The sequence below is a fragment of the Poeciliopsis prolifica genome, unplaced genomic scaffold (assembly GCF_027474105.1).
Source record: "Poeciliopsis prolifica strain line A6 unplaced genomic scaffold, Auburn_PproV2 SCAFFOLD045, whole genome shotgun sequence".
Taxonomy (NCBI): domain Eukaryota; kingdom Metazoa; phylum Chordata; class Actinopteri; order Cyprinodontiformes; family Poeciliidae; genus Poeciliopsis; species Poeciliopsis prolifica.
Window position 1 is genome coordinate 420,147 of NW_026562420.1, and position 19,854 is coordinate 440,000.

Genomic DNA, 19,854 nt, shown 5'->3' on the forward strand with positions numbered 1-19,854 from the left:
GCATTACACAACAGTGACAGAATGCGGTTTTCAGCTCTAGTAATAAGATTACTGGCGGTAGAGGTAAAACCGAATTAGTCCTAAAGAATCTGCGGCGCAGAAAAGGCCGGTAGCATTACAGGGAGACATGTAAATAACGGAGCCGCCAGCGTTAAATGGGGAGGAAGGAAAGACGGAGTCTGCTGACAGAGGGAGTTTGAGGACCAGCAGCTCTCAAATACTCATCTAATGAAAGACGCGGGCAGATTGTGCCAGAAATTACATTATGTGTGAAGCAAAGATGTGATCGGCTCAAAATGAGAAGTCAAACACGGTGACAGAAAGAACAAACGAGGAGGAGAGAACATGAGAAGAGTCAGGGGAGGACGGAAATGAGAGAGTTAAAAAAGCAGGGGCCAAAGAGAAATGTGCGAGGGAGAGCAAGGTTTGAAAAATGCTGCTTTCTCGCCGTCACACTAATGAGACTCGGGTTTTCTTTATGGACGCATTTTGTGTGTGTCACTGCTCCGTTTCCCTTACTCTGGATTAATGGGCGCGCACATTCATAAACACACACCAGGTAGATGCAAATTGCTGGGAGGGAAATCGCGAGCGTTGCGTCGTGCATAATGCATAGGACTCAAACTGTAATAAAGCTGTGTAATCAATGCGGGATGATCTGAATATGCGGCGTTCTGCCGCGATGTTTTATGGGAACTGACTGAGCCGGTTGAAACAAAGCGCCGCATTAAAGCCAGAGGTTCCCAACTGGTTCCTAGCAACAAAAACAAAACAAAATTAAAGCTGCAAGCAGCCTCGAACGGCCCTCGCAGCCAAGCGCCGCTCCGGCCTATTGCCACCGCGGGGTACTAGCAACCGTCGCCTCACGTCAGCCACCACAGAAGCTCTCACGCAGTTTTCAGCTCCTCCGCCCGCACCGCGGAAGCTGTTGCTCAGTTTCCATCAACGCTGGCCACGTGCTAACACAGAAGTTGTTGCGCAGTTTCCGCGCCCGTCCACCAGGCGGTACGCACTGATGCGTTCGGAGGCGCTCCTTGACGATGCAAAAAATGTGGTGCAGATTCATTGGTTTAGCGAGGAAATATAGCTGGCGGATTAATGTAGGACGCGCAGTGGAGTCAAAATATATTTAAATGCTGATGTTCTCTTTAGAGGTCAACAAAGGTCATACGTATCCAATTTGGCGTCAGTCGGATGATCCACGTGTCATTTACAGCCGATCGTATGCACATGGCGAAGTACTACTGTTCGTCATTTTTCATCATCTTCAGCTGTGTTTCTAAAGCACTCTATTTCATTGTTGGAGTAATACTTACTCAGAGTGGCGAATTACTGAAATGGTTTGTAAGAAGTAAGAAAACGCTACATTTACTGCATGATTTAATTCAACAAAAATTATCTGAGACATTTCTATCCTTTTAGAAATTTCATGGCAACGCTCTCACAAAGTTTCACGCCCATCCGCCCGTGGATCTGTTTGTCATTGGTGGAGGAACACTGACACCTACTGGCGAAATACTGATATTGTTCTTCATCCTGTTTATCTGCTGTTTCATTTGTGGAGCAATACTGACCCCAAGTGGCAAATTACCGAAATGGTTTATAAACGGCAAAAATGGGATGAAAATCTGAACTTCAATCAAAAATGGCCGACTTCCTCTGGGGTTTAGACCATGGCTCCAAGAGACTTTTTTGTAAGTCCTGACATGGTACACACGTGTACAAAGTTTCGTAATTGTAGGTTAAAGCATGGCTTGGGGCTGATCATTTAGAATTTTCTAGGGGGCGCTATAGAGAAATTAGGCCACACCCTACAAATATTGTGATGGATTCCTGTTGGGGAGTGGATGAAGATCCATCCTTGTGAGTTTGGAGCAGCTGCGCCCAAAAATGTGGAATTGAGAGCCAAACGTATGGCGATGGCGTTACAGGTGACTTCGCCACGCCGCCACGCCCAGCTGCTCCATCGAAGCTGGTCGGGGTTGGAATCCTCAACACACCAACATGTCTTCTGTGTCTGGGCACAGTTTCATGTTGATGAGGTCAAAGGGGTCAGATAGCGACCGTTCAGAGTAAAACATGACACTTCCTTTTCTCAGGGGGCGTGGCCTAAGTGATGTCATCATTCGACCATAGGGTATTGTAGGACACCCGATGATGATCAATCACAGAAACTTTGGTGCCTCTGTGAGTTTCTGTGTAGGAGATATAGCAGTTTATTTTTTATGGGGAGTAGGTGAACTTTGACCCCTGCTAACCCCCCTTCAGCATTCTCAAAAACTCACCGTTTTGATAACTTTAGATGGGACATGCCTTATGAGCAGACTGACCGAGTTTGAAGCCGATCAATCGAAATCCCTAGGAGGAGTTCGATCAAATAGGAAGGCTGTAAACGGCAAAAATGGGGTCAAAATCTGAACTTCAATCTAAAATGGCCGTCTTCCTGTGGGGTTTCGACCATGGCTCCAAGAGACTTTTTTGTAAGTCCTGACAAGGTACACATGTGTACAACGTTTCGTAATTGTAGGTTAAAGCATGGCTTGGGGCTGATCATTTAAGTTTCTAGGGGGCGCTATAGAGAAATTAGGCCACGCCCTCCAAATATTGTGATGGATTCCTGTCGGGGAGTGGATGAAGATCCATCCTTGTGAGGTTGGAGCAGCTGGAACAGAAACTGTGGAATTGAGAGCAAAACGTATGGCGATGGCGTTACAGGTCACTTCGCCACGCCGCCACGCCCACCTGCTCCAATGGAATCTGGTCGGGATTAGAATCCTCAATACACCAACATGTCTTCTGTGTCTGGGCACAGTTTCATGTTGATGAGGTCAAAGGGGTCAGATAGCGACTGTCCACAGTAAAACATTACACTTCCTGTTCTCATGCGGCGTGGCCTAAGTGATGTCATCATTCGACCATAGGGTATTGTAGAACACCCGATGATGATCAATCACAGAAACTTTGGTGCCTCTGTGAGTTTCTGTGTAGGAGATATAGCAGTTTATTTTATTATGGCGAGTAGGTGAACTTTGACCCCTGCTAACCCCCCTTCAGCATACTCAAAAACTCACCGTTTTGATAACTTTAGATGGGACATGCCTTATGAACAGACTGACCGAGTTTGAAGGCGATCAATGGAAATCCCTAGGAGGAGTTCGATCAAATACGGAGGCTGTAAACGGCAAAAATGGCCTCAAAATTGGACCTTCAATCCAAAATGGCCGACTTCCTGTGATACTTGCACTATGACATTAATTGTAAATTTTGAGCATCTTGGGGAGCTCTACAAGTGTACCAAATTTCATGTCTCTAGGATAAAGTAAGTGAATAGCAAAGGGTCCTTTGAAAATTTCTAGGTGGCGCTATTGAGCCATTTCTTATGGGATATTTGCAATGACCTTAAAATACAAAATTTTGAAACTCCCTTTACGCGTCCGCCAAGTTTGGTGAGTTTTTGAATATGATAAAGCCCTCAAAAAGCCAATTCATTTGGGTGGAAGAATAATAATAATAATTAAAGCTGCAAGCAGCCTCGAACGGCCCTCGCAGCCAAGCGCCGCTCCGGCCTATTGCCACCGCGGGTACGAGCAACCACCGCCTCACGCCAGCCACCACAGAAGCTCTCACGCAGTTTTCAGCGCCTCCGCCCGCACCGCGGAAGCTGTTGCTCAGTTTCCATCAACGCTGCGCACGTGCTAAGACAGAAGTTGTTGCGCAGTTTCCGCGCCCGTCCACCAGGCGGTACGCATCTATGCGTTCGGCGGCTATCCTTCACGATGCAAAAAAAATGTGGTATAGATTCATTGGTTTAGCGAGGAAATATAGCTGGCGATTAATGTAGGGGCGCAGTGGAGTCAAAATACATTTCAATGCTGTTTTGCTGTTTAGAGGTCAACAAAGGTCATACGTATCCAATTTGGCGCCAGTCCGATGATCCATGTGTCATTTAGAGCCGATCATATGCACGTGGCGAAGTAATGCATTTCGTCATTTCTACACCCCAATGCGGTTCGGTCAGCAGCCAGCATTCATAGAGTTCATCATGTTATCGTTTTTAGTCAGTATTCACATGATGAAACCCATAAATTATAGAATAACAGTAAAACATACAGCAGAAAAAACATGTGACTGCCTCTTAAAAGTGGGCGGGGCTACAGTGAGGTCATCAAGTGACCATGGAAATGTGTTCAGGGCTGTTCTCTAGAAAGACAGAGGAAGTTTGATGATGCAGCTGTGATCTTGCATTTGGAAGTCATTTAATGTTGATGTTTCATGGTAAATAGTGAAATTTTACACTCAGCCACACCCACATGCTTTATGTTAACTACAACTGAGATCTAAATGCAGTGCAACTTTAACTTTATCGTGAAATGAGCCAGGAAAATGGTGAAGGTTAAGATGTATCAGTTTAATAAACCGCATGCTGCTCTTTTTTCCACTTTCAGAAACTATGACTGCTATAAAGACAAAGTCGTACTTAAGACACAAATAAAACAATACTATGTACTTTGTTTAAGTTTTCATGGATTTCCAAGCCATCCTCAATTAAGACAGCTTGTAAATATTCGTTGCTACAAGTTAAAGCTACCACTTGAAGCTAACGCCGTACACACCGCTCTAAACACCGTCTTAATGAGCCCTTCACAACAAGCATGCAAAAGTAATAAAACGAAATAACACAGAAATCTTAAGCAACACGGCCATATTTTTCTAAAAGTAATAACTCTGAATCTGAACAGTCAGCTGAAGTAGAACTCCGATACCAGAGTAAGCTCTGTGCTCGTTTTTCTTCGTCATACTTCAAGCAAAAACTGAACTGTAATCTGCCCCCCCACCCTCCCCGCTGCTTTATTGTCGTTAACGATAAACACACGTAATATGCTTGAAAATAAGGCACAAACAGTGTCCGTTAGAATGGCTGAGAAATCTTTAGATAATTAAATAGCAGATTTTTACAAGAAAAATGTCCGAAAATAATCCCTGCTAGCACAAGCTAGGAGGCTTGTGCTAGCAGTTTAAAGAAAATAAAACTCACCTTCATATCTGTGAATGTATAACGAGGCGAACATCTTAAAACTTTTCTCCGGCTTACTTGTTTGGGCTTCGGATCGACGTACATTATTAATTGTTACCTTGGAAAAACATTTGAGCCATAACGCGGAAGCTGAGGTGCAAAGAGCCCATTAAACTGCTCCAACTCCGGTCCAACAGAGCCTTCTTGCTCAAAAGCGTGGTTCGGATTTGCAACTCCAAAATCCAAGCAAAATGTTGAGCGTAGTCCAGTTCTGTGGCTCCAAAAAGCAGGCAAAATGTTCAGGAAAACTTTGCAGCTCCAGCTGTCGCCGGCTGACTGTTATCACGTAGCGTCAATCTGTTTTCTCATTGATGGAGTACCACTGCCTCCTGCTGGTGCAATACTGGTATTGCACCAGCAGTACCAGTATTTTGTCACAAGGGGCCAGTAGTACTCCATCAACACTGACCCCAGTGTGTTCTTACTTCGCTGTGTCATAAGTTTTGCTGAATGACTTTTTTTGTATTATTTCTAGCAAAAATGAATGAATGTTTGTACTTTAACCCACAAAATAAACTTATATATATATATAAAGTTATAATAATGTATATTTAAATAATTAATAACAACATAACCTATGGGCTGCTGTTTTCTAGGGGGCGCTATAGAGAAATTAGGCCACGCCCTACAAATATTGTGATGGATTCTAGTCGGGGAGTGGATAAATATTCATCCTTGTGAGTTTGCAGCAGCTGAGCCCGAAAATGTGTTATTGAGAGCCAAACGTATGGCGATGGCGTTACAGGTCACTTCGCCACGCCGCCATGCCCACCTGCTCAATCGAAGCTGGTGGGTTGGAATCCTCAATACACCAACATGTCTTCTGTGTCTGGGCACAGTTTCATGTTGATGAGGTCAAAGGGGTCAGATAGCGAAGGTTCACAGTAAAACATTACACTTCCTGTTCTCAGGGGGCGTGGCCTAAGTGATGTCATCATTCGACCATAGGGTATTCTAGGAGACCCGATGATGATCAATCACTCAAACTTTGGTTCCTCTGTGAGTTTCTGTGTAGGAGATATAGCAGTTTATTTTTTATGGGGAGTAGGTGAACTTTGACCCCTGCTAACCCCCTTCAGCATACTCAAAAACTCACCGTTTTGATAACTTTAGATGGGACATGCCTTATGAACAGACTGACGGAGTTTGAAGCCGATCAATGAAAATCCCTAGGAGGAGTTCGATGAAATAGGAAGGCTGTAAACGGCAAAAATGGGTCAAAATCCAAACTTCAATCCAAAATGGCTGACTTCCTGTGGGGTTTAGACCATGGCTCCAAGAGACTTTTTTGTAAGTCCTGACAAGGTACACACGTGTACAAAGTTTCGTAATTGTAGGTTAAAGCATGGCTTGGGCTGATCATTTAAAGTGTTCTAGGGGGCGCTATAGAGAAATTAGGCCACACCCACCAAATATTGTGATGGATTCCTGTCGGGGAGTAGATGAGGGTCCATCTTTGTGAAATTGGAGCAGCTGTGCCCAAAAATGTGGAATTGAGAGCCAAACGTATGGCGATGGCGTTACAGGTCACTTCGCCACGCCGCCACGCCCACCTGCTCCATCGAAGCTGGTCGGGGTTGGAATCCTCAATACACCAACATGTCTTCTGTGTCTGGGCACAGTTTCATGTTGATGAGGTCAAAGGGGTCAGATAGCGACAGTTCACAGTAAAACATTACACTTCCTGTTCTCAGGGGGCGTGGCCTAAGTGATGTCATCATTCGACCATAGGGTATTGTAGGGCAGCCGATGATGATCAATCACAGTAACTTTGGTGCCTCTGTGAGTTTCTGTGTAGGAGATATAGCAGTTTATTTTTTTACGGCGAGTAGGTGAACTTTGACCCCTGCTAACCCCCCTTCAGCATACTCAAAAACTCACCGTTTTGATAACTTTAGATGGGACATGCCTTATGAACAGACTGACCGAGTTTGAAGCCGATCAATCGAAATCCCTAGGAGGAGTTCGATCAAATACGAAGGCTGTAAACGGCAAAAATGGGGTGAAAATTTGACCTTCAATCCAAAATGGCTGACTTCCTGTGATACTTGCACTATGACATTAATTGTAAATTTTGAGCATCTTGGGGAGCTCTACAAGTGTACCAAATTTCATGTCTCTACGATGAAGTAAGTGAATAGCAAAGGGTCCTTTGAAAATTTCTAGGTGGCGCTATTGAGCCATTTCTTGTGGAATTTTGCGACGACTTTAAAATACGTAAATTTGAAACAGGCTTAAGGCCTCCGCCAAGTTTGGTGAGTTTTTGAATATGATAAAGCCCCCAAAAAGCCAATTCATTTGGAGGGAGAATCGTAATAATAATTAAAGCTGCAAGCAGCCTCGAGCGGCCCTCGCAGCCAAGCGCCGCTCCGGCCTATTGGCCACCGCAGAGTACTAGCAACCGCCGCCCGACGCCAGCCACCACAGAAGGTCTCACGCAGTTTTCAGCACCTCCGCCCGCACTGCGGAAGTTGTTGCTCAGTTTCCATCAACGCTGCCCATGTTCCAACACAAAAGTTGTTGCGCAGTTTCCGCGCCCGTCCACCAGGCGGTACGCATCGATGCGTTCGGCTGTGCTCCTTGACGATGCCAAAAAAATGTGGTGCAGATTCATTGGTTTAGCGAGGAAATATAGCTGGCGGATTAATGTAGGGGCAGTGGAGTCAAACTACGTTTCAATGCTGTTTTGCTCTTTAGAGGTCAACAAAGGTCATACGTATTCAATTTGGCGCCTGTCGGATGATCCACGTGTCATTTAGAGCCGATCGCATGCACGTATCGAAGAACTGCAGTTCGTCATTTCTACATCCCAATGCGGTTTGGTCAGCAGCCAGCATTCATAGAGTCCATCATGTTATCGTTTTTAGTCAGTATTCACATCATGAAACCCATATAAATTATAGAATAACAGTAAAATATACAGCAGAAAAAACATGTGACTGCCTCTTAAAAGTGGGCGGGGCTACAGTGAGGTCATCAAGTGACCATGGAAATGTGTTCAGGGCTGTTCTCTAGAAAGACAGAGGAAGTGTGATGCAGCTGTGATCGTGCATTTGGAAGTCATTTAATGTTGATGTTTCATGGCAAATAGTGAAAGTTTTACACTAAGCCACACCCACATGTTTTAATGTTAACTACAACTGAGATCTAAATGCAGTGCAACTTTTTTGTGAAATGAGTCAGGAAAATGGTGAAGGGTAAGATGTACCAGTTTAATAAATCGTACTGTTCAGTAATAAACCAAGGGCAATGCACATTAAGAGAGCACAGGTAACTTTCAGCACATTAGAACAATAGCACAGGCTGAATCCCACCCAGTAATTAGGTATTAATCACAGGAAGTGCTGCAACTAAATATTACAACCCATTGGATCGGTAAAAAGATACTTAGCATTTTCTCAGAGCTTTTTAAACGACATTTTAAACATCTTCTATACATAATAACAAACAACTCTGAATGTATGAAACTGGATGTATCAAACACACTATTCAGTTTATTGAATTAGTAAAGCGCTTCGTTAGCATTAAAAACGTTGCAGGCCTCAGGCATTTGGTTAGCATCCTCCTCATAATAACTGTTCCAAACATGACGGCTTCCAGAACCAGCAGGAAGGAATAAATTACTCACCGCACCGCGAGTTACGACTGTTTAAACGAACAGCAATGGGCTCTTTGCACCTGCCGCGCTGACGTCACAACTGTATACCCGAATGCGGCTCTTTTTTCCGCTTTCAGTAACTATTACTGCTATAAAAGACAAAGTCGTACTTAAGACACAAATAAAACAATACTAAGTACTTTGTTTAAGTTTTTATGAATTTCAAAGCCATCCTCAATTAAGACAGCTTGTAAATATTTGTTGCTACAAGTTAAAGCTACCACTTGAAGCTAACGCCGTACACACCGCTCTAAGCACCGTCTTAATGAGCCATTCACAACAAGCATGCAAAAGTAATAAAACGAAATAACACAGAAATCTTAAGCAACACGGCCATATTTTTCTAAAAGTAATAACTCTCAATCTGAACAGTCAGCTGAACTAGAACTCCGATACCAGAGTAAGCTCTGGTATCGGAGTTCTTCGTCATAATTCAAGCAAAAACTCTGAACTGTAATCTGCCCCCCCCCCCCCCCCTACCCTCATCTCCCCGCTGCTTTATTGTCGTTAACAATAAACACACGTAATATGCTTGAAAATAAGGCACAAACAGTGTCCGTTAGAATGGCTGAGAAATCTTTAGATAATTAAATAGCAGATTTTTACAAGAAAAATGTCAGAGAATAATCCCTGCTAGCACAAGCTAGCAGGCTTGTGCTAGCAGTTTAGAGAAAATAAAACTCACCTTCATATCTGTGAATGTATAACGAGGCGAACATCTTAAAACTTTTCTCTGGCTTACTTGTTTGGGCTTCGGATCGATGTACATTATTAATTGTTACCTTGGAAAAACATTTGAGCCGTAACGCGGAAGCTGAGGTGCAAAGAGCGCATTAAAACTGCTCCAACTCCGGTCAAACAGAGCCTTCTTGCTCAAAAGCGTGGTTCGGATTTGCAACTCCAAAACACAAGCAAAATGTTGAGCGTAGTCCAGTTCTGTGGCTCCTAAAAGCAGGCAAAATGTTCAGGAAAACTTTGCAGCTCCAGCTGTCGCCGGCCGACTGCTGTGACGTAGCAGCTCCACGACAGTTACACTTAACTGACCAGTAAGGCACAGACAGCTGGAATTCATGCATTACTTGCGGTATTAAATAACAGTCATTAACAAAACGCTACATTTACTCCGTGTTTTAAGCCAAGAAATATTATCTGAGGGCTTACATATAACATTTCAGGTTAAATGTAACCGCTATCCTTTTGGAAATCTCACGGCAAACGCGCTAGAAACGTTTTGACGGCCGTCCGCCGTAGATCTGTTTCTCATTGATGGAGTACCACTGCCTCCTGCTGGCGCAATACTGGTATTGCGCTAGCAGTACCATTATTGCGCCACCAGGGGGCAGCGGTACTCCATCAACCTGACCCCATTTTACTCAGCGGAGCTGTCATTTGTGTAGTGAATAAACGTTTTGCTGAATGACGATGTTTGTATTATTTCTAGCCAAAATTAATGAATGTTTGTACTCTAACCCACAAAATTATTTAAAAGATAAAACTTTAAAATAAAATTGAGAGCCAAACGTATGGCGATGGCGTTACAGGTCATTTCGCCACGCCGCCATGCTCACCTGCTCCATCGAATCTGGTCGGGGTTGGAATCCTCAATACACCAACATGTCTTCTGTGTCTTGGCACAGTTTCATGTTGATGAGGTCAAAGGGGTCAGATAGCGACCTTTGACAGTAAAACATGACCCTTCCTGTTCTCAGGGGGCGTGGCCTAAGTGATGTCATCATTCGACCATAGGGTATTGTAGTAGACCCGATGATGATCAACAACAGTAATTTTGGTACCTGTGTGAGTTTCTGTGTAGGAGATATATTAGTTTATTTTTTTATGGCGAGTAGGTGAACTTTGACCCCTGCTAACCCCCCTTCAGCATACTCAAAAACTCACCGTTTAGATAACTTTAGATGGGACATGCCTTATGAACAGACTGACCAAGTTTGAAGCCGATCAATCGAAATCTCTAGGAGGAGATAGATCAAATATGAAGGCTGTAAACGGCAAAAATGGAGTAAAAAACCGAACTTGAATCCAAAATGGCCGACTTCCTGTGGGGTTTAGACCATGGCTCCAAGAGACTTTTTTGTATGTCCTGACAAGGTACACAGGTGTACAAAGTTTCGTATTTGTAGGTTAAAGCATGGCTTGGGGCTGATCATTTAAAGTTTTCTAGGGGGCGCTATAGAGAAATTAGGCTACGCCCACCAAATATTCTGATGGATTCCTGTCGGGGAGTGGATGAAGATCCATCCTTGTGAGTTTGCAGCAGCTGGGTCTGAAAATGTGGAATTTAGAGCCAAACGTATGGCGATGGCGTTAGAGGTCACTTCGCCACGCCGCCACGCCCACCTGCTCCATCGAAGCTGGTCGGGTTGGAATCCTCAATACACCAACATGTTTTCTGTCTGGGCACAGTTTCATGTTGATGAGGTCAAAGGGATCAGATAGCGACCCTTGACAGTAAAACTTGACACTTCCTATTCTCAGGGGGCGTGGCCTAAGTGATGTCATCATTCGACCATAGGGTATTGTAGAAGACCCGATGATGATGAATCACAGAAACTTTGGTGCCTCTGTGAGTTTCTGTGTAGGAGATATAGCAGTTTAGTTTTTACGGCGAGTAGGTGAACTTTGACCCCTGCTAAGCCCCCTTCAGCATACTCAAAAACTCACCGTTTAGATAACTTTAGATGAGACATGCCTTATGAACAGACTGACTGAGTTTGAAGCCGATCAATCGAAATCCCCAGGAGGAGATAGATCAAATATGTAGGCTGTAAACGGCAAAAATGGGGTCAAAAACCAAACTTGAATCCAAAATGGCCGACTTCCTGTGGGGTTTAGACCATGGCTCCAAGAGACTTTTTTGTATGTCCTGACAAGGTACACATGTGTACAAAGTTTCGTATTTGTAGGTTTAAACCATGGCTTGGGGCTGATCATTTAAAGTTTTCTAGGGGGCGCTATAGAGAAATTAGGCCACGCCCACCAAATATTGTGATGGATTCCTGTCGGGGAGTCGATGAGGATCCATCGTTGTGAGTTTGCAGCAGCTGGGTCTGAAAATGTGGAATTTAGAGCCAAACGTATGGCGATGGCGTTAGAGGTCACTTCGCCACGCCGCCACGCCCCTGCTCCATCAAAGCTGGTCGGGTTTGGAATCCTCAATACACCAACATGTTTTCTGTGTCTGGGCACAGTTTCATGTTGATGAGGTCAAAGGGGTCAGATAGCGACCATTCACAGTAAAACATTACACTTCCTGTTCTCAGGGGGCGTGGCCTAAGTGATGTCATCATTCGACCATAGGGTATTGTAGAACACCCGATGATGATCAACAACAGTAATTTTGGTGCCTGTGTGAGTTTCTGTGTAGGAAATATAACAGTTTATTTTTTTACGGCGAGTAGGTGAACTTTGACCCCTGCTAACCCCCCTTCAGCATACTCAAAAACTCACCGTTTAGATAACTTTAGATGGGACATGCCTTATGAACAGACTGACCGAGTTTGAAGCCGATCAATCAAAATACCTAGGAGGAGATAGATCAAATATGAAGGCTGTAAACGGCAAAAATGGGCTCAAAATCCGAACTTCTATCCAAAATGGCCGACTTCCTGTGATACTTGCACTATGATTAATTGTAAATTTTGAGCGTCCTGGGGAGCTCTACAAGTGTACCAAATTTCATGTCTCTAGGATAAAGTAAGTGAATAGCAAAGGGTCCTTTGAAAATTTCAAGGTGGCGCTCTTGAGCCGTTTCATGTGCGATTTTTGCAATGACCTTAAAATACAAATTTTGAAACTCCCTTTATGCGTCCGCCAAGTTTGGTGAGTTTTTTGAATATGATAAACCCTCAAAAGCCAATTCATTTGGGTGGAAGAATAATAAGAATAAAACAGTAAAACAATAGGCCTTCGCAGCGCTTAGCTGCTCGGGCCTAATAATAAGAAACAGTACAGAAACAATAGGCCTTCGCAGCGCTTAGCTGCTCGGGCCTAATAATAATAATAAGAAACAGTACAGAAACAATAGGCCTTCGCAGCGCTTAGCTGCTCGGGCCTAAAGAAGCACCAAAGAGGTGCATTTCACTGAAACCAGATCCAGCTACATTTGCACTATTATTCAATTTATTGGCATGCACAAATGTGTAAATGCAATCATTTCTGTATCAGGTGTACATTGTAAGGTTGTCATCCGTACCTCCATCCATCCCCTGTTTGCTTTTTGGCCAGGAAAAGTTCAGTTTGAACCATGGGTTAGTTACGAAGGTCACACCCGAGGCCTTGTAGCCACGGAAAATATTAAGAAAGGCCACACGGCAGGACGCAGCGCCACGGGAAATACTGCAATGTGTATGCCGGGCCAATAGGTGGCACCGTGTCACTGTCACAGAACAACAACAACGACAAAAAAAACACAGAACAGCACCATTGATATTATTTATGATAACGAAGCACACGCAGGATAGAAAGACGAAGCAACAATGTTTAAAAAAAAGACTTGAAAACATGAAATTGTCGTTTTGAAGCGTATCCACTCTGGAAGTCGGTTTAAAAGATGATCGTTTCTAGTCTCTCACGATGGCGATGGACAGACTACACAAACTTTCACAGATACACCCGGCAATTAAAAATTAGAAACAATAATCAACTATTTTAAAATTTTAAACTCTGGGTTTCCCTCAGTGTATTATGAGCCTGGCGGGCCACCAGGATTTATTTACCTCCCTGGCCTCCCACCAGGCTAACAAAGCTTGTTTATTTATTATAGATAGGTTTATTATACACCATTTACAGTGACAGTGAAGACAGGCTAATAGGTGATGCATTGAACAGGGCGCCAGGCCAGGCGAGCACTTTTAATTCATCTCTGAAACCATTAAATCAGATTTATTAGAATTTTTGTTTATTAAAATTCTGTGTTAAAATTCAGTTCCTCTTATACCTTAGGCTGGCTCTGAATGTGTCCAGCATTACACAGCTTGTTAAGTCTCTATGGCTGTGTTTTTAAATACTGTCAACAAAGTCTTCCAATTATATTACATTTCCTGTCAACATTTAACATTTACTAACACAAAAACTGGTGGGCCACAGTCAGACCCCTACCACTGGGCTTAGCAGGTTTTCTGGGGGAAACTCTGGAAGCCGTAGTACAATTTTTCAGGAACAACATGGCCATATTAAAACTACTATATGTCATTTCATACCGTTATGTAAAGGACTACTTATCAATGCGTTATAATTTGCATTAGTAATAGAACTGGCTCTAGCCCAGGGGCCCACATTCTTGTAAATGTGACCCCTGATCGTGGCAATAGTCCAAAGTGACTGAGTGTTAAAAATCCTTGCGATTGTGGTCACAGTTTTTTTGTAGAGAAACACTCAAGATGCCTAAAATATGTTAACAAAAATCAACAATTTGTTTTTGCGTACATCCCACATCATGTGCTGCGATGGCGTATGAAGACCTTTGACCTGTCCAGGGTGAAGTGCCTTTCGCCCTGTGACCACCAGAGGCCCACGCCAGCCCTGTAACGCTCTGGCTAAGTCTTGTTCAATATATGGCACAAACGTTGTGGCTCAGACATACAAGACACGAGTCGCCATTAATATCACTTAATCGTAACATGAGGCTCCATCTGCACTGATGAAGATTCATTCACCTCGGCGATTGAATTGACTGAAGTCACTCCAAGGACAGGGCAGTCTGACCCAACCACCGTTTAATTGAGCTCATATCTATTTGATCACTCGGATGCATCGAACGTCTCTGTATTCTCTCCCAGATGGTCTGGTAATCTCACGGAAGACAAAACCGAGACGACAATATCGCTGCTAAAGTAACTACTCAGTCGCACCCTGAATACTTGACACCCTCAAGGCCCAGTTAGGCTCTGCGTTAAATATACAGACACATAGAGACAGGGCTTCCTGTTCATCTTCTGGCTTCATGTCTTGTGTTTCTTTTTATCCGGCGATGAGGGATCCAGTGGAGTCACATCCAAACGGACCAAACAGAAACACAACAGCAACTAACGGAGGCGCTGGGGGACCACACGGCTCACTCACGAGGAGCGATGGGAACAAAGAAGACAATGACAGGAATGACGGAAGTTTTCCGTCCGCATGCTGTAGAATAATAAATGGCCACACAATGTCAGATGTGGTGCCAGTTTTCATGTCTGTTTTCGACCAAGACAAGACTGAAAACTGAACAGCCACAAAAAAAAAAGCAGGCGGTGCTGAGATCCGGCTCTGTAATGTAAAAACCGAGGTGAAAACAAGATAACGGTAAAAAACCCCAAAAAACATACCAGCCAGAATGCGAAAGGGAAGGAGGAGACAAGCTAAGCGCTATAATTCCTGAAAGGATGTGACACTGCAAAAGATGACTGCATCAGAAAGAGAGTGACCTTTTGTTTGGCTTTTAAAGACATCAACTTTATAGAATCTTATTGTAACTAACACCTTTTGAAAATGATTTGCCATCCACTTCATGTTTTCACCATTCCAAGAACCCTTAGCACAAATGACTAAATGCATAATCATGAATGGCATCTTGAACATTTTGCTTTGCTTTTCAAGTGAGCGCTCTCCTTGTGTGCTCAGTGCATTTATTATTGGTTAATAATATTAGAAGGAAAAAAAAAGCAAAGCAGGTTAACGTTGTTGAAAAAGAAAGAGATTCTCATTGATGGAATAAACGTCAAAATTAACTCCGGTGGTATACTGTAAATCCTGGGAGTGTTTTTATTTCCACCCTAAACTTAAAGTCAATAAAATAAACACCATAAGAATCAAGAAATAAGACGACAGAGTGACAGTAATGCATATTCGCCAAGTCAGCAGCTTGGTTTTCCCTTTCCTTAGTTTTCATGCTAACGTGTTATTGCCTGATCAAGATGTCCGTTTGAATCAGCATCATTTTAACTGCAGTGGCGGAAAGGTTTGAATAATGAAGAAGCAAAGAACAAAGCTTATGTGCAGATGAAATCTTGCTTTTGTTTTTCCTACAGATATTTAGATCTGTCAAAAACTAACCAAATAAATCTAAAAATGACAAGAATAGATCATGAAAATGGTGAACAAATCTTTAGCTAGTTTTCTGTTGAAGTTGAAACTTTTGCTTGCCATTTCTTGAGAAGTAGAAACGGCATCATCAAAATTTTAAAATGGTTTGGGATTTTGAGTTTGGTCAACAATCTCAGTTATTGCATTTAAGCAGCGTTAGTCAGTATTATGAATTGCTTCTTTTCTTCCTGGAGCAAAATTTCTAGATTCTCTACCCACTGAATGAGGAACAAACATGTTTTAACCAGAAATTCACCAGACACAGATCTGATTTTAAAAAGAATAAAAACTTTCTCAGTTGTTTTTGTATTTTTTTGTATTGAATGACACTGATTTGGATTTTGGAAACATTTTCTTTTGCCTGATTTTTTATTACTTACATAAAATATTGTCATTTTCATCTATAAAGTACCAAAACTTCCACCTACTGGTCTATTTTGTCTGCCGGATTATGTAATTTTTAAATATTAAATGATTGATAAATTGAACAGTTAATCAGTACTTCAGTAGATTTTTTTTCACCATGTACTTTTATACTCTTTTGTAATTTTTTGGACGGCTTCTTTTTACCTTTACTTGAGTACAAATGTGTTGAAGTAGTGCTACTCTTACTTTTTGGCTTCTCTGCCCACCTGTGATTGCTGCCTAATAAGTCGTATCAATTCAAAATGGTGCCCAGTAAAAGGTCTTACAGAAGAGTACGGAAATACCCCCAGCACACTATCTTATGCTAACATCTCAGTAACAGATTAAAACAATATATCTGGTAGAGCAAATAGACTATAAAGCAGAAGGAAGCAGAGAGTATAGCGCCGTTTGGAAACTGAGTGTGTCTCAAACACAAATGTTTTTTTCATTTTTGTTTTGTTTTGTTGTGTTTTCTGTGCTGTGTGTGTGTGTGTGTGTGTGTGTGTGTGGGTGTTTGTGTGCAAGAACCCGCAGAGGAGGTAGCAGTTTTGGCTGATAGCCACATAAGCAACAGCATTGTTTTCAATATGAGAGATTTGATGGATGGCATTCACTATCTCAGAAATATGATGACTTAAGCATACCAGCATTATGAAAGGAAAGCCACAGCTTGGCTGAATGACATAGTTGCTGGGCGTAATTGAATCTTTTTACTGGTGTGGATCCACTGAACATGATGAGTGCAGCTGGATGAGCTTTAAAACCCAAGTTCTCTTTGTTTTATGTTGTCTTAGCTTTAGCATTGTACATGTGGGCAAAGCAGTTCTATTTTCTTGCTATCTATACAGATAACAATTTAAATTGACTTTGTAAATGGGACGTTATGATCTAATATTGGAAATTGCTCTGATATCAGCCAAAACATGAGCATCTGATTTTATGAGCCTGTACCTAAAATTAAATGCTCTGATCCAGCTTTTAGTCCACCCCAGTATTTCCATCCAGCAGCTGTTGTACCCCATGCTCAGACCCACTGGTTAAACAATAAATGGGTCAGTCGATCTCATACCTATTGTTGCTGACTACTGTTCTTTGTTTCAGTACTATCACTTGATTGAGCTTTTTCTAAAATTACAGTCAACAAAATAAGTCATAAAAATATGCATAATTCATGCTGAGATCATACCGGCTCAGTATCGGTATCGGTCGATCCTCCAAGCTGCAATACTGGTATCAGATATGAAAATGTTACATTGGGGCACCCCGACTTCGCAGCAATTCCAAGTTCTAAAGTTTTCTGTGTCTGAATCACACGAGGGAAAGTGAAAGTAAAACCTTTCATGGATTTCATTCAACAAAGTTCTTGTTTTTACCACTCTTCCACATATTAGTTGTATCTACAAATAATATTTGCTTTGCCAACTGAGGCTGAGAACACAGTTCTGTTGCTTCTCCAGATATTTAGCACTTGGAACATTATAAATCTTTTGTCTTCCTGAAGTTTTTTTTTATTCACATACCCCAACAAGCCTTTAAGGCTACAGTCATACCACACCAGTTTAGTCCGCTTTAATTGAACTGTGGTCAGTTTGCCTCAAAAGCCCGGTCTCGACTTTGAATGAAGTGAACTCTGGCGAAGCTCGAATGCACATGTGAACAGAAATGGACTATAGTACAGGGAATTCTGGGAAAACACAACCAAAAGAAACACGAGAATAGTACAAATTGGTCACAGCTTTTCACTAAAGACAAATGTTCCTACAACCACTAAAATCTGATGGATTTTTGTTGACATTTTGTGAAGAAGGAAGTTGAGCTCATGTCTTCTTCTGAGGTTTTAGTGACCTGTTTTAGTAGAGGGTGAATGTGTTGTACTGGTTTGGTTCATTTGGCACAGTGCAGTGTGAAAGTGAATCACACCAGGTGAAAATGTAACAAATGTTGCAACTTTGGTCCCCAATCAAACTGAGTCTATCGGACTATCAGGTGTGAAAACAGCCTATGTCTTCACAAAGCAGCTGCATTATGCATAGATTATAACAAACACATGTAAATCTAGTGTATAACAGATGTACAACACAGTTCTTACACTACATTAGTCTTTTTCCTTGTATTTCACAACTGTGCGCTTCTTTTGCGTACACATATTTTCCAAAAAACACTGAGATTTGTGGTTGTTAAGTGATGAAATGCTACAATTTGTACAATACGTGTGAACTGGATCACATGATAGTGCAGGTGGAGAAAAAACAGAATAAAAAAGAAAAAGAAATGGGGAGCGACTGATGTTGAGAGATAGTGGTAAAATAATAAAATAATAATAGCTCAAGAGCAGAGCTCCAAGTCATATTTAGCAGCTTAACGACACAAAAAATGTCATGCGTCAATTAATTATTAAAACGCTGGAGGGAGGGGGGAAAAGAGAGGAAAAGGCCCTCAAACCCCCAGTACTGTCATTTCTCTTTCTTCCTTTTTTTCCCCCTCTTTTTCCACTGTGAGAATCATTTTCATCCCTGATGCTGATATGGGGAGCGAGCGAGGAACATACTGAAGGGTACAGTGAGAAATGACAAGAGCTCAGAAGTGTGTGGGAGAAAGAAAGTGGATGAAAAGAACGGTGGCGGTGTATGGCAACTTCAATATTTTATGTTTCGGGGTCATTAAAAGTGGGCTAGCCGTCCCGGCTCCATGTGGGAGCCTATTACGCCAGACCGTCTTATGGTGGGATAAGTATCTGTTTTTGTTCTGGCTGTCTGATTCTCTCGTTCTCACACCAGCTTACTCCGTCTCTCTCTTTCTCTCTTCTGCTTTGGTGGATTCTAGCAACTTAAAAGGGAATTGTGTGTAATTAGCAGGGGCACGGAGCGGATAGGGACTTAAATTCTAGTATGTTTTTGGTGGATAAGAAAAAAAAAAGTTTCCAGTGTCAAGAGACAGAAAGGCACAGCAACGGGCCGAAGGAAAAGAGAAACAAGGTCTCGGGCTGCATCTCTCCCGCAGGATCCACATGCATGTTAGCACATGAAAGGAAGCTTCAGGACGCATGTGCATCAGCACAAAATACACGCAGTAATCCATACAGGAATGAAAGACTTTGTAGCTTTGACTCACTGTTGCGTTGGAACAGCAAAAGAGTCCAAACGTTTTGGACTGTTGGCCAAAAATCAGCCAATTTTAATATGGTCAGGTCTTTTCTATTATAAAAAAATATATATTTTTACTGTAAATTATTTTTTGCCCAGCAAAAAAAATTACAACAATCCACACAAAAGCAGAGAAGGACAAGTCACTGTAGGAGGGTTTCAGTTGTGTTCAGTTTTCTGACTTTTATCCCTTTTTTTCCTGACTAAGTGGGAAAATCTGCCGACTGTGGCAATACTTTAATATTTATGTGATTAATCGTTAGAATAGATTAATCGAGGCCACACCAAATCCTTCAAGGGGCCACAAATGCCCCCTGAGCTGCACTTTGGAGATCCCTGTCCTACAAGGTCTATCGCAAATTTTGTGAAATGAAGCGTTCTGAAAAAAAGAGCAAGAAAAGTACAAACAAAATCCAACATCGTAGAACCTGGTCTGGAACCAGCAGGTTTCAGAAAGACAACTGTTAAAAAAAAAAATAATGTACGCTTAC

The 19,854-nt window shown here is 42.4% G+C and overlaps 1 protein-coding gene and 1 long non-coding RNA gene across 2 annotated transcripts in view; one reads left to right on the forward strand and one right to left on the reverse strand.

The window, feature by feature from the left end:
* LOC129376823 (protein phosphatase 1 regulatory subunit 29-like) overlaps positions 1 to 19,854 on the reverse strand; it is a 194,038-nt gene that overhangs the window by 56,047 nt on the left and 118,137 nt on the right. The gene's annotated exons all lie outside the window — the stretch shown is intronic.
* The window catches only part of LOC129376827 (uncharacterized), a 61,891-nt gene that overhangs the window by 1,405 nt on the left and 40,632 nt on the right, over positions 1 to 19,854 (forward strand). The gene's annotated exons all lie outside the window — the stretch shown is intronic.